Source organism: Panthera pardus, unplaced genomic scaffold, assembly GCF_024362965.1.
Source record: "Panthera pardus isolate Hobbes unplaced genomic scaffold, ASM2436296v1 HiC_scaffold_11, whole genome shotgun sequence".
NCBI lineage: Eukaryota > Metazoa > Chordata > Mammalia > Carnivora > Felidae > Panthera > Panthera pardus.
Window position 1 is genome coordinate 35,917,827 of NW_026526666.1, and position 12,407 is coordinate 35,930,233.

Consider the following 12,407-nt stretch of genomic DNA (forward strand, 5'->3'; position numbering starts at 1 on the left):
AATAGCTTACCCCTCCGACTCCCTTACCTAGTCTTTTACTTCCGGGGTCAGGAAGTTCTTAAAGAAAAACGTGGACTACTTTGTGATTTTCAGCAGTTTTAGAAGGTGCTGAAATTTAGTTTTGAGGAAAGTTTAGGGGGGCTGCCCAGCTGTATGAATAGTGGAGTGATGAGTTCGCAGAAGTCTTTATTAAGCATCTGCTATCTGCCGAATCCTCAAAATACTGAAACAAAACAGTCTTTGCTGTATAAAATTTACATTCTACTGGAGAAAGACCTGAAATGAGCACACAAATAGTGTGATGAGCTATAAAGTAACACATGGCAAGGAAAAAATAGAACAGGATAAAGGAAGAAGAGAGGGTAGAGGGGCAGTTGCAGCTTTTAAATAGGATTGTTAGAGAAGCCTTCTGGAAAAAGTTACATTGAGCAAAGATTTGAAAGAGGTAACACATAAACTATGCAGTTATTTGAGAAAAGAGCTGCTCATCTGAGTAAAGCTTTTATCTAGAAAAAAAAGCTGTCCATGCAACGGAAACATACAATTCCAAGACTCCTAGTCTGCAGCAAGCATGGTACGTTTGGGAACTGTGGAAGCCAGGAGTAATATGAGAAAGGAGGACAGTGGGTAGGGGAAGGATTTAGAAGTAAGAGATTGTGTAAGATTTTGTAAGAGCTTTGGCTTTTATTTTATGTGAGATGCACATTTCCTGGAGGATTTTGAGAAAAGAAATGACACGATTTGACTTACATTTTGAAAGTATCATCCAGGCCCTTCTTTGGAGAATAGACTTTAGGGGAAGGAAAGTGAAGGAGGGGAGAAATGACAAGTGGCCTGAACCAGAGTGGTTCTAATGGAGGTGGTGAGAAGTGATCAGATTCTTTTGCAAGGTATAGTTCCTGATGATTGAATGAAGTGCATGAGAGAAAGAGAAGAGTTTAGATGACCCCAAGACTTTTGAACTAAGCAACTGGAAGGATGGGGTTATCATCATTTGAGATGAGACAGACTTAAGGTAGAGCTAATTTGAAGGGTAAGATCAAGATTTCAGTTCTGGAAATAATTGAGTTTGAGGCACTTAGTAGTCAACTGATTGTTGTTGTTGGTTGGGATGTATGATTCTGCAGCAGGAGACAAAGGTATGGACTAGAGATAAAAATGTAGGAGTCATTGGAATATAGATAGTATTTTGAATCATTACAGTGAGTGTGGATAAAGAACTGAAAAAAAAAAGAGGACCAAGGACTGAGCACTGGAACGATCCTGCAAAAGAGCTGGAAAGAAAAGGAGGACCCAGTAAAGGAGAATGAGAAGGGAAAATGAAGAGAGTGTCATAAGAGCCAAGGGAAGAAAATGTTTCCCCAATGGTTAAATTTTTCTGTATTCTTCATTTTAATTTCATGAAAATTAAACAGAGGCAAAATACTTCCTTTTGGTTTACTGTTAGGAGTTAGTTTTCCAGAAACTGCCTTAATTTGAAATTATATGTTTAAATATTGACATTGAATGTTTTGATAATCCAATATTTTGATGTCCATACTGCATTTTTTACCCATTTAAGTTCTTTTATGCAGGATGTTGAAAACATCAAAACTTCATCTTCCAGAATACAAAACCTGCTATGAAGCCACAAGTCCAAAATCGTGATTAGAAAACTATATATTTAGATACAAAACTGAATTATGCAATATAATAGAAAGGAAAAGATGTTGAGCTCTAAAATTACTGACATACTTTGGTTTGGCTGCAGTAAGTCATAAGATTTTATGTAACATCTAAAGAGGAACAATCAGATCAAGAACGAGAGGAGGGGGAAGCAAGAGGAGACAAACCAAACTTTATCTAAAAAATATAGACTGCAAAAGTATTTTGGAAATGTCTTCTAGTCTTAATATTTTATTTCCCTACATATAATATATACTTTCCTCATAAGAACACAAAATAATCCTGAAATGTATTATTTTTTAAATGTTTATGTATTTTTGAGAGAGAGAGAGTGTGAGTGGGCGAAGGATAGAGAGAGAGAGGGAGACACAGAATCTGAAACAGGCTCCAGGCTCTGAACTGTCAACACAGAGCCTGATGAGGGGCTCGAACTCAGGAATGGCGAGATCATGAGCTAGGCCAAAGTCAGATGCTTAACCAACTGAGTCACCCAGGCACCCCAATCCTGAAATGGATTTAGATAATTGTCTTAAGTTTATTCAGAGGTACTATACAAATGAGATTATAAGGTGATTAATATAGAGACTTCCTATTTTTTCTTCATGGCTTATTTGTCAAAACAGTTGTGTGAGTTGAACGAAAGGATTTCTGTTATCAGAATAAAATCCATATTCTGCAGAAGTCACAAAAGCATTGATCAGTTCTGCCAATATATATTTAAACTGCTCAATAAAGGAACAGTGTGAATGAGTACGATTGAAACAGTGGGCTCGGGGCGCCTGGGTGGCTCAGTCGCTTAGACACTATAAAATCTCAATTAAATCGCATAATCTCTGTGAGCCTCAATTTCTTGATCTGTAAATGGGGCTAATTATATTGTCATGTAGGTTGTTGAGATAATGTATACTAAAGAAACATAGCCAATAACTGCTAACTAGCTGTTTTTATAATTCTGGGTATAAAAGACTATGACAAACAGTGTGGAGAAAAAAGATATCATGATTGCCCTCAAGTAGCTTATAGCTTGGAAAAAGTTGAAGCATAATTCTAGTATATGTATTAAAAAGTGGTTCATGTTGAGTGCTCCTTAACTGGATGTCCATTTTGGCCATTTGCTTTTTCTCACTAATTGCTTCATTGTCTGATATTCTCAGGGTACATTCCCGATATAGTATATGTTGTTTTAAAATGAAACAATTTAAATATTTAATAAATATGTTTTGCTTATCTGTATTCATTCTGACATATGAGATACCCTGAAATAGAACTCTTGGACACCAGATGAATTCAATGATCCAAACTCTTGGACACCAGATGAATTCAATGATCCAAGAGTCTGTTCACAAAATTGGATCTATTATTTTACAATATGACTTAAGCTCTTTGTATCACAAAAATTATTCCAGAGGCACAAAATATTAATCCATTGCATAAGAATAAGGGGTACCAGTTTTGGGATTGGAAGATGTTTTATTTATAATGTGGTATAAACGTTTGACAAACCTTTGTTTGACAAACACTAAACTAATGCTTCCTGAACTTGAATTATGCCATTTAATTTGTTGGTAAGAACTGTTAAAGAAAAAACAAAATGGGGGCCACAGTTTGAAAATATCTCTAGACTAACCAGCACTCATAGTCACATAACCAACACTTAAACTGTTCTGATTTCCCCCAAATACTGACCTAAAGCAAAACTTGAGCTTTTTTTTCAAGTCAGTGTCACTTTGTAGCTTCCCAGCTAATCAGCTGCACACAATTAAGCTTGCACAGTGCTACTACACTAAAAAGACTAAGTTTTTAGTTACCAAACACATTAAACAACAATGTACTCTCTCATTCATGCTTTATAAACTGAGTTGTAACTGCTAAAAGCTGAGCTCCTAACCCCTTTTAGCTTGAAATCTCTCTGCAAAGAGTTTTGTTTCTTGCTCAATAAAATGTTCATATCAAACAAAGCTCTCAGAAGTTTCTTTTGACAAAAACAATAGACCTATTACAGAAGTAGCCTGTCAACTGTGGGTGCTTTCATTGGTACTCAAGAGCTGTTATTGGCACTTAAACTACTTATCTCAAGGAATTTTGAGAATCCTCTTTTTTTGTTTATTCTAGACTTCAAGCTGTCTACATGATTAAGGAGGTTTGTTTCTCGGGCTTTACTGACCAGGAAGTTGGTTGAAAAGTTATTACAGGGATTCATAGTGTCAATAGGACTGTCACAGTGGCAGCTTTCCTGTGAAGTTAACGTTAGCTTCATAGTTAAGAGTATAATCAGTACAATTTTGTGAGATGTTAGAACCACACCCCCTCCTACCTGAAACTCAATTAGTGACTCAAACATGAAGATTTTTCAGATATCAAAGACCTGAAGAATAATTGTATGGTGAATGCTGTCATCTTGGTATACTCCACACTGTGAAAGAGACATAATGCATGTGCTACCCTTTCCAGAAACTAGAAATATATTAGGAGACCAGAAGTTTTCTTCCAGAAATAAGTCTTCAGATCATGCCTTTGGAATAATTTCTAATCGTTTCCTTGAGGCATTTAACTTTTTTCAGCATATTCTAAACTCGGCCATGATGCAATAGGATACAAGGGCAGTTTTTACTATATTTCCCGAGTGACTTGATGCTAAGCAATAAGCTTAGTGAGCTATTTGGATAAACAGATTCTTTTCTGCCTGTTAATATTTCCAGAGTGTAGGGGTGCCTGGGTGGCTCAGTCAGTTGAGCGTCCGACTTTGGCTCAGGTCATGATCTCGCAGTCTGTGAGTTCGAGCCCCACGTCGGGCTCTGTGCTGACAGTTCAGAGCCTGGAGCTTGCTTCTGATTCTGTGTCTCCCTCTCTCTGCCCCTCCCCCTCTCATGCTCTGTCTCTCTCTCTGTCAAAAATAAACACTAAAAACATTTAAGAAAATATATATTTCCAGAGTATATATAGTTCCACATGTGTCTTACCTGGTGATACACATTCTTGACCCCTACTTGACCAGGGAAAGCAACACCACAATCAAATTGCAGTTTCACTAAAATATCATCTCCTAAAATGATTTCTGGTTGTTTGGGTCATCAAAGGAGCTTTTATGTATATCTTTGGAATGCATATGGTGCCTCTGGCTTATGTTTCTGATAATGGAACAACCATAAATATAATTTAAATAACAGCCTGGAATGGCTTTTATGTGTCTAAGAACTTTTTCTGTTGTTTCATTCATTCAACACATATTTATTAAATCATACTTCATGCCAGATCCTTTGGTTCTAGCAGTCAAAAAGAAACTATTCCCTTCCATCAAACAACTCCACTTGGGAGAGACCAACAATTACACAAGCAAATCCAAAAAGTAGAAGAGATTCTATGACTTCTACCTTATTGTGTAATAAACACCAAATTTAGAATGATACCTTCTCATGTCTTCTTCAAAGAGCCAGATTAGATGCATTTGTACATCCCTCGTTGGTAGCTGAGAATATATTTTCCATAGAAATTAGCCCAAATGTAATGACTAGATCACCCAGACTAGAGACACGATTATTCATTTGTTTCTTTTGTTTTCAGCTGTTTAACTTTTCTCCATATTTATGTTTTAATTTTCCATAATCTTAGAAAGAATTACTATGTGAAATAAAATATTCTCTACTATACATTTCACAAACATAAAGTATAGCAAACATTGGGCACAATTATCAGAAACACAATATTTAAAATGAAAGGTTATGAAGCATAGTCCTTGGCTTAAGAGTAGCAGTTCTCAAACTTTTTGTCTCAGAACCCCTTTAACACTCTTAGAAATTATTGAGAACCCCAAAGAGCTTCTGTTTATTTAGATCATATCAATATGCACCATGTAGAAATTAAAACTGAGAACAAATTAAATATGCATTCATTTATATAAAAATAACAAATCCATTATATGATAATATACACACTCTATGAAAATGACTGTATTTTCAAAAACAAAAAAATTAGCGAGAAAAGTGGCATTTTTTTACATGCTTTGCAAATTTCTTTTATGTTTGGCTTAATAGGAAATAACTTGGTTTATACCTACTTCTGCGTTTAACCAGTTGTGACATACTATTTTGGTTTAGGTACATGAAGAAAATATGGCCTCAAAAACGTATGTGATTGGGAATGGAAGGAATATTTAAGAGCTTTTTCAGGTAACTGTGGATATTCATCTTTAATATTATACCAAAAATTGAGAAGTTTTAAGTTTCTTAAAGGTTAGTTGCAATGTGTAATCTGAAATCATATCAACAGGCTATATGTACTCTATCACATTAAAATCTATTGGTCTAGCTTTCATTTTGAATGGATTTTTTACCCATGCATGACTTTGTAACATCATGCATTATAGTGGTCATTTGGAATATATTGGTGCACTGAGTCGTGCGTATCTTCCAAAAGTTGACACATTTCATTATACAGTATTAAAAAATCACGTTTGTTAAAATCATTGCTAATCTCATCAGAAGAGTCTTCAAATACTGGCATTGGTAAGCTGTCCAGCTTATGGTGGTGGGCAGAGGTTACCCGAAATTCTGATTTTCACTGAATGGGGACTTCCTTCCACCCCCACCCCCTGAACCCTCTGTCACTGATGGCAATGCAGGGGGATAGAAACAGGGGTTCAGGGGAGTCATGTGTGATGGGAGCCTCTTCTTGATGTATACTTCCCAGGGCTAGGTCATGTCCTTGTTACCTTTCTTTTTTATCTGTGGACCCTGAAAGTTGGCTGACTTTTCCTTTACCACCATTAGTTAGCAAGAACAATCTTATCAGAAACCCTGAATATATTTGGAGTGTACTTGCAGAGGAATCCAAGGAGCGCTTTGTAGAAGTTCTTGTACCCTATTAATTTGTGCAGGATGTAAGCTACCAACCCACCATATGAAGGATCCTAAGGCAGGGTCTTGCAGGATCTAAAGTTTGTACTATTTGTTGCTTCTGACAGAGGATTTTTTCTTTTCTGACCCACTGTGAAAAAGAATGTGTTCTCACATCTTCTCTTCTTGTCCTGAGGCAATCAGCATACCTTTTCAATTTTTCTGAAGTTTCCTTTTTCTTTTTCTTTCTGTAGCAACCAGATGAAATAGAAATAAAATGCACCTTACCCTTTATCTCTTTACACTCTAATAGGGATGATGAGGTCTTATATAATGTTGGTCTATGCCTTCACAAAAACTGAAAAATTGCTAAGCTTCACTTAGGGGAAGTAACAAATGTCAGTAGCTTTCCTGGAATTTCCATCACAAGAGTCAGGAAGGCTTCTGGGAGAGAGAGAGGTAAGGATATGGAAGAACAGTTTGAGGAACTGAAGATATGTTTATGAGATCAGCACTAACATTACTTATTGATACAAGGGTGAAAAAGTGGAGATTAGGGATAAAAGACCTCTCAATAAGTAATGTTTCCAAAAATTTCCACCATGTGCCAGTACACCCCAGGAGATATTACTAATTTAGTTTCCTTACAATTATCCCTCAGTCTGCTGAGTGTCCAACTCTTGATTTTGGCTGAGGTCATTATCCCAAGGTCATGGGATCGAGCCCCGCATCGGGCTCCCTGCTGAGCGTGGAGCCTGCTTCAGATTCTCTCTCTCTCTGTCCCTCGGCCCCTCTCCCCTGCTCACACGTGTTCCCTCTCTATCTCAAAACAAAACAAAACACTGCTGAAGAAGAGTGTTACATCCCTCACCCCTATTAATTTCTATTAAACAAGGTAGAGGTCTTGTTTCAGGCCACAAATTTATGGTTCATTTATAATGATATTTTATTATTGTTATAAACAATATTCTATTATTTTTAAAATGAAAGCATTAATTGAAAGGAAGACTGAATGGTAAACACCAGTTTGGAAAACTAATATATTTGTTTTATTCTCTGTTTTAGTTCTTGCACAGATATGGAATGAGATTCAACAGATTCCCTATCTAACTGATAGACAACATATCAAGTTAGGTACCTATAGTTATACCTTGTCAGAACAAAATGACTTTATTCTTCTTTCAGGCAACTACCAAAGAAAGTGATTTTCAAAGTGTAGTATCAGGACCAGTAGCATCCACATCTCCAGAAATATTGTTAGAAATGCAGATGGTGAGAATAGCCCAGACCCTCTGAATCAGAGGCTCTGGGGGTGGGACTCAGAAATCTGTGTTTTAGAAAGCCCTCCAGGTGATCCTGATGCATACCCAAGTTGTACACCCCCTGGTCTTGATCCTTTATTATCTTCTGATTCCCTTCAGCTGACTATTTAAAGTTCTGTTTCTCTAGTGACTATGGTAAGCTTCCCTAACTGGAAACTCAATCAATCTCTATTTGTGTCTTCATGTATGAAAACGTAGGTGTCCACCCTATATGATACCAAAAGAATTATTCTCATGGATATTTAAAAAAATACCCAAGCAATTACGGCAAAGCTCATATTGATGCAATCATCATCTTTAAGTAAATAAAGAAGGGATAGTGGCTGATATAAAATCATGCTTATTTCTTGCTAAAGTCAGTTGAGAACCTAAGACTGTGGTATGCCCAGGTAGCTCTTGGGCTTTCAGTTTACTTTTTACTGTTCACATTAATATTTTGACATGGATTAGCTTCATTGCCCAGAAATGGCTGATTTTTTAAATCTCAGCAGTAAGACATTAAAGTCTGTTTGCAATGTGGTATATGGATTAAATCTTGGAAGTGAAAAAAGACATTAGCAGAAAATGAATGAAATCTGAATAAAGCCCAGAGTTTAGCTAAGAGTAATGTGTCACTGTGGGTCCTTAGTTTTGATAAATGTATTATGGCAAGGTAATATATTAAGATTAGGTAAAACTGGATGAGGGTGTACAGGAACTCTCTATATTATTTTTGCAATATGTCCATAAATCTATAATTATTCCAAAACAAAAAAATATTAAAAAAAAAACCCAACAACCCTGCCTGACCCTTCACTTAACAAAGCTGTTCAAGTATGACCAGATAAAAGAAATTAAAGAACTTCTCTATACCAACCCAGGCTGCCCATTTGTTAGGTGGAGCAACATTGTTTAATTTGTTTTCTTGGGATGCCAGCAAAGGGATGACTACTAACAATCACCAAACATATTTGTTAAATATATAGGACAGGCAATTAAAGCGGGAAAGGTGCTTCCTTTACTCTTCATTCCTTGAACTTTTATGTATAGTTTCTACTTGAGTACTTTGTACTTGGTGATATGTTGCTTTAATAATAATCCTCAAATCATTTCATGGATGACTGTTCCCATCCACCCCCGCCCTCCCCCAGAGCACTTAATGCAGTGTGATGCAGGAAGTAGGCATTCAGAGCTCAGATTTCTCTGACTAACTGACTGACTCAATGTGCTACCTGTAATTATATTTTAAAATTTAATCAGGGCAGTTCTAGGAACTCAAGGGGATAAAGTCAAAATCAACTATTCAAGTTAGGTTTGCATAAATTGTCTAGAATGAAAAGACTTCATCAAAACTTGTCAAAATGCAGAATTTGTCAGTGGCAACCAGAATATCAAAAATTTAAATCATCCATATGAAATACATTCAAGACTGAAGGTGAATAGTTCGTGTGAAGTTAACACTTCTAAAATAAATTTTGGGATGAACAGAAAGTTACCAGTGTTACTTCTTCCATGCTTTCTGTTTTAGTGTATTTTGTTTTTTAAGGTAATCAAGGATCACAAATATTATCTTGGTCTGGCTGTTGATCTGTCTTGGAAAATGCCTGTAACAGAAGGAACAATTTATCTCTCTGATACTCATCAGCAGTATCTCTGTAAACGAAAGCCAAAGTTAGTTTAAAATATCAAGAATTATGACACATCTAACCTTACAGATTCTCAAAATGTTTCCAATATATCATTTCAGACCTAAAATTCTTATAAATACATACAAGGCAGGAATTATCACCATTTTTTTCCAGTGGGAAAGTGGAAACTCAAAGAGATGAAAGACAGCACTCAGATTAAACTACAACTTATAGTACTTAGGCCATTGCTCTTTCAACTAATCGTGTGTCATGCCCTTAGATCAATATTACTTAGAGTAAATTATTAAATGAACACAACCCTATACATCTGCATATAACTGCATATTCTTTTTTCTTGACTCAGCCGGGAGTGTTTAGGAACGAAGCACTTGATAACATGTGGACTCTTTAAAAGAATCAGATGCATGAAGGTTGATGTACTGAATGTAAGAGTCATATTTGTTTCTCATTGAACTATTTCAACCCATTTGTTTCTTGCATCTCTGGTGGAGCTTGATACAATTTTGGCACAAGGACGGGTGCCTGGCTGGCTCAGTCAGTTAAGCGTCCAACTCTTGATTTCAGCTCAGGTCATGATCTTACTGTCTGTGAGTTCGAGCCCCATGTCAGGCTCTGTGCTGACCTCATGGAGCCTGGTCAGATTCTCTTGTCTCCCTCTCTCTGTGCCCCTCCCCAACTTGCTCTTTCTCAAAAGTAAATACACATTTTAAAAAACAAACAAAAAATAATTTCAGCACAATGAAATTAAGCCAAAAATATATACATTTGATATATTATTTCCCATATACTTAATTAAACGAGGAAGACTTATTTTGGGGGTTCCCAATTATAGAAAGTGGGAAAGAATAATCTTTGATTCCCTGAGGTGAGATAATAAATTGAAAATTATTTGGTTAACACAATTAAAAAATTCTTGATCAGAGGCCAGGAGAGTTATTGATTTTTTTTTCCAGATTTCTTTCTCAGGAATAAAAAAAAAATTTTCAGGAATAAGACTTTACATGGTTTAAAATTTGAGTTGCTAAAAGGAGGTTTAACTGTTTTTGAACTGTTAGGAGACTATGCTTTCTACAAAATGAGGATGCACCTAATGTACTTGACATGGCTGATCAAAGACACGCCTTGCAAGGGCTTCTGTACAGTTCTGTGATGTGGGAAGGACCGCTTTTGACACCTTACCTTAGCAATGTTCCCACAGCCTCTTGGTGTTAGGGTCCCCTCACTTGGGGTGTGGCCCTCTTGGGCAGTACCAGCAATTTATTCAAGTTTGGATTTCTTCTCTGGTGTCTTCTGGGAAATCTAAACATCTTGTCACCCTAACTGGTGCTACTTCTTTTTGTTCTCCAATTCTTGTTTTTCTGTTGCTCAGGGTGCTTAGAGTAAATTAGCAAGTCCATTGCCTTGGTAGATGTCCAACCTAGCAATGAGATACTTGTATCTTTTTCTTGAAGGGGTTCTTATCTTTATAATTAATTTGATTGCATTTCCTAACTTGGCTTGTGGGAGGGGAAGAGACACATCATTTGCCCCCAGGGACTCCCTTCATATTCCGTGTGTGTGTGTGTGTGTGTGTGTGTGTGCACCTGCGCGCGTGTGTACATGTGGGTGCACGCACGCTCAAAGCCAGTTTTGTTGCATCTCATTAACCCAGTGGTTATCTTAAGATGATAAAGTTTCATCGATGCCTGTCTTCTTCAGCTTTGGAGATTTGGAGGAAATTCTGAAAATACAGGGAGAGAATAGTTTGCCATCCTGAAACCTTGCATATGGGAGATAACGGAGAAGAAAGTCAAGGATTATTCCCCATTTCCGATCTAGAAAATGAAGGGATGGTGAGACAGTGAGAAGTTAAGAAAGGACCAGCTAGTCAGGGTAGAGGGGAGGCCCCGGCTTTGATTTTGCATATTTCAAATATGAGGTACTTTTTGAAAACCTAACTGGAGTTATAAGGTAGGTAGTTGGACATATGGCCTGGTGCTCCAAGAAGTCTGAGCCAGAAGTAGAAATTTGGGAGTCATTTGGTATATGGATAATAATTAATGCATATAACCAAGTAGAGAGGATATAGCATGAGAAAAACAGTAGGTCTAGGACTGATCTTTAAAGAACTCCAACAGTTGAAGGTTGAATAGAGGAGGACAATTGGCAAAAGAGTCAGAGGAAGAATAGTAGAAGAAAAAAAAGGAGGACCCAAGAGATGGGAGTGTTTCATAAAGAGAGTGTCATCACTGTGTTGAATGCTGCTGAGAGATCAGGTAAGGTGAGGACTAAAATGTCCATTGGGTTTAACAACCTAGAAGCCATTGGGGACTTAGTGACAGCCATTTCAGGGGACTGGAAACGGAAGTTAGATTGAAGTGGGTCTAAAAAGCAGTGTATAGTGAGAAAAGGAATACAGAGCACATAAATCCTTTCTCAGTTTGTTTGTGGAGGGGAGGACAGCAACAGGGTAGTAGTTAGGGGAGGAGGTAGGGTTGAGGGAGGATGTTTTAGAGGTGAAGAGACTGAGTATGTCTGAAAGCTGATGGGAAGGATCCAATACAGAGGGCATTAGAAATTGAATACATGAGAGAAGGCAGTTGGGGTGGCATCCAGGGCATAAGAAGAGGACCAACCTTAGGAAAAGGACTAGTGAGAAAGGGGTTGTGCAATTTTACATAGATGTGTGGATTTCTGTTTGGGAAATTGAGTTTCTGACCTACTGAGGTAGTAGAGGTGAGGTCATAGGGTGAAATTTTAGCTAACTGGAAACAGAGAGTATTCATTATTATTGGTTTGTCATCATCAGTGGAAGCCTTTAGATTTCAAATTCCATTTGACTTACGGCATTTCCCAAGGTAACATGTCTCACTCCCCCTTCAAAACATCCTCACATATTGTTCCAAACATACTAAAATAGCACAGTTATTTTTCCATAGCCAGTAACCTCATTTCACTCATTCATATACATCCTAACAAAG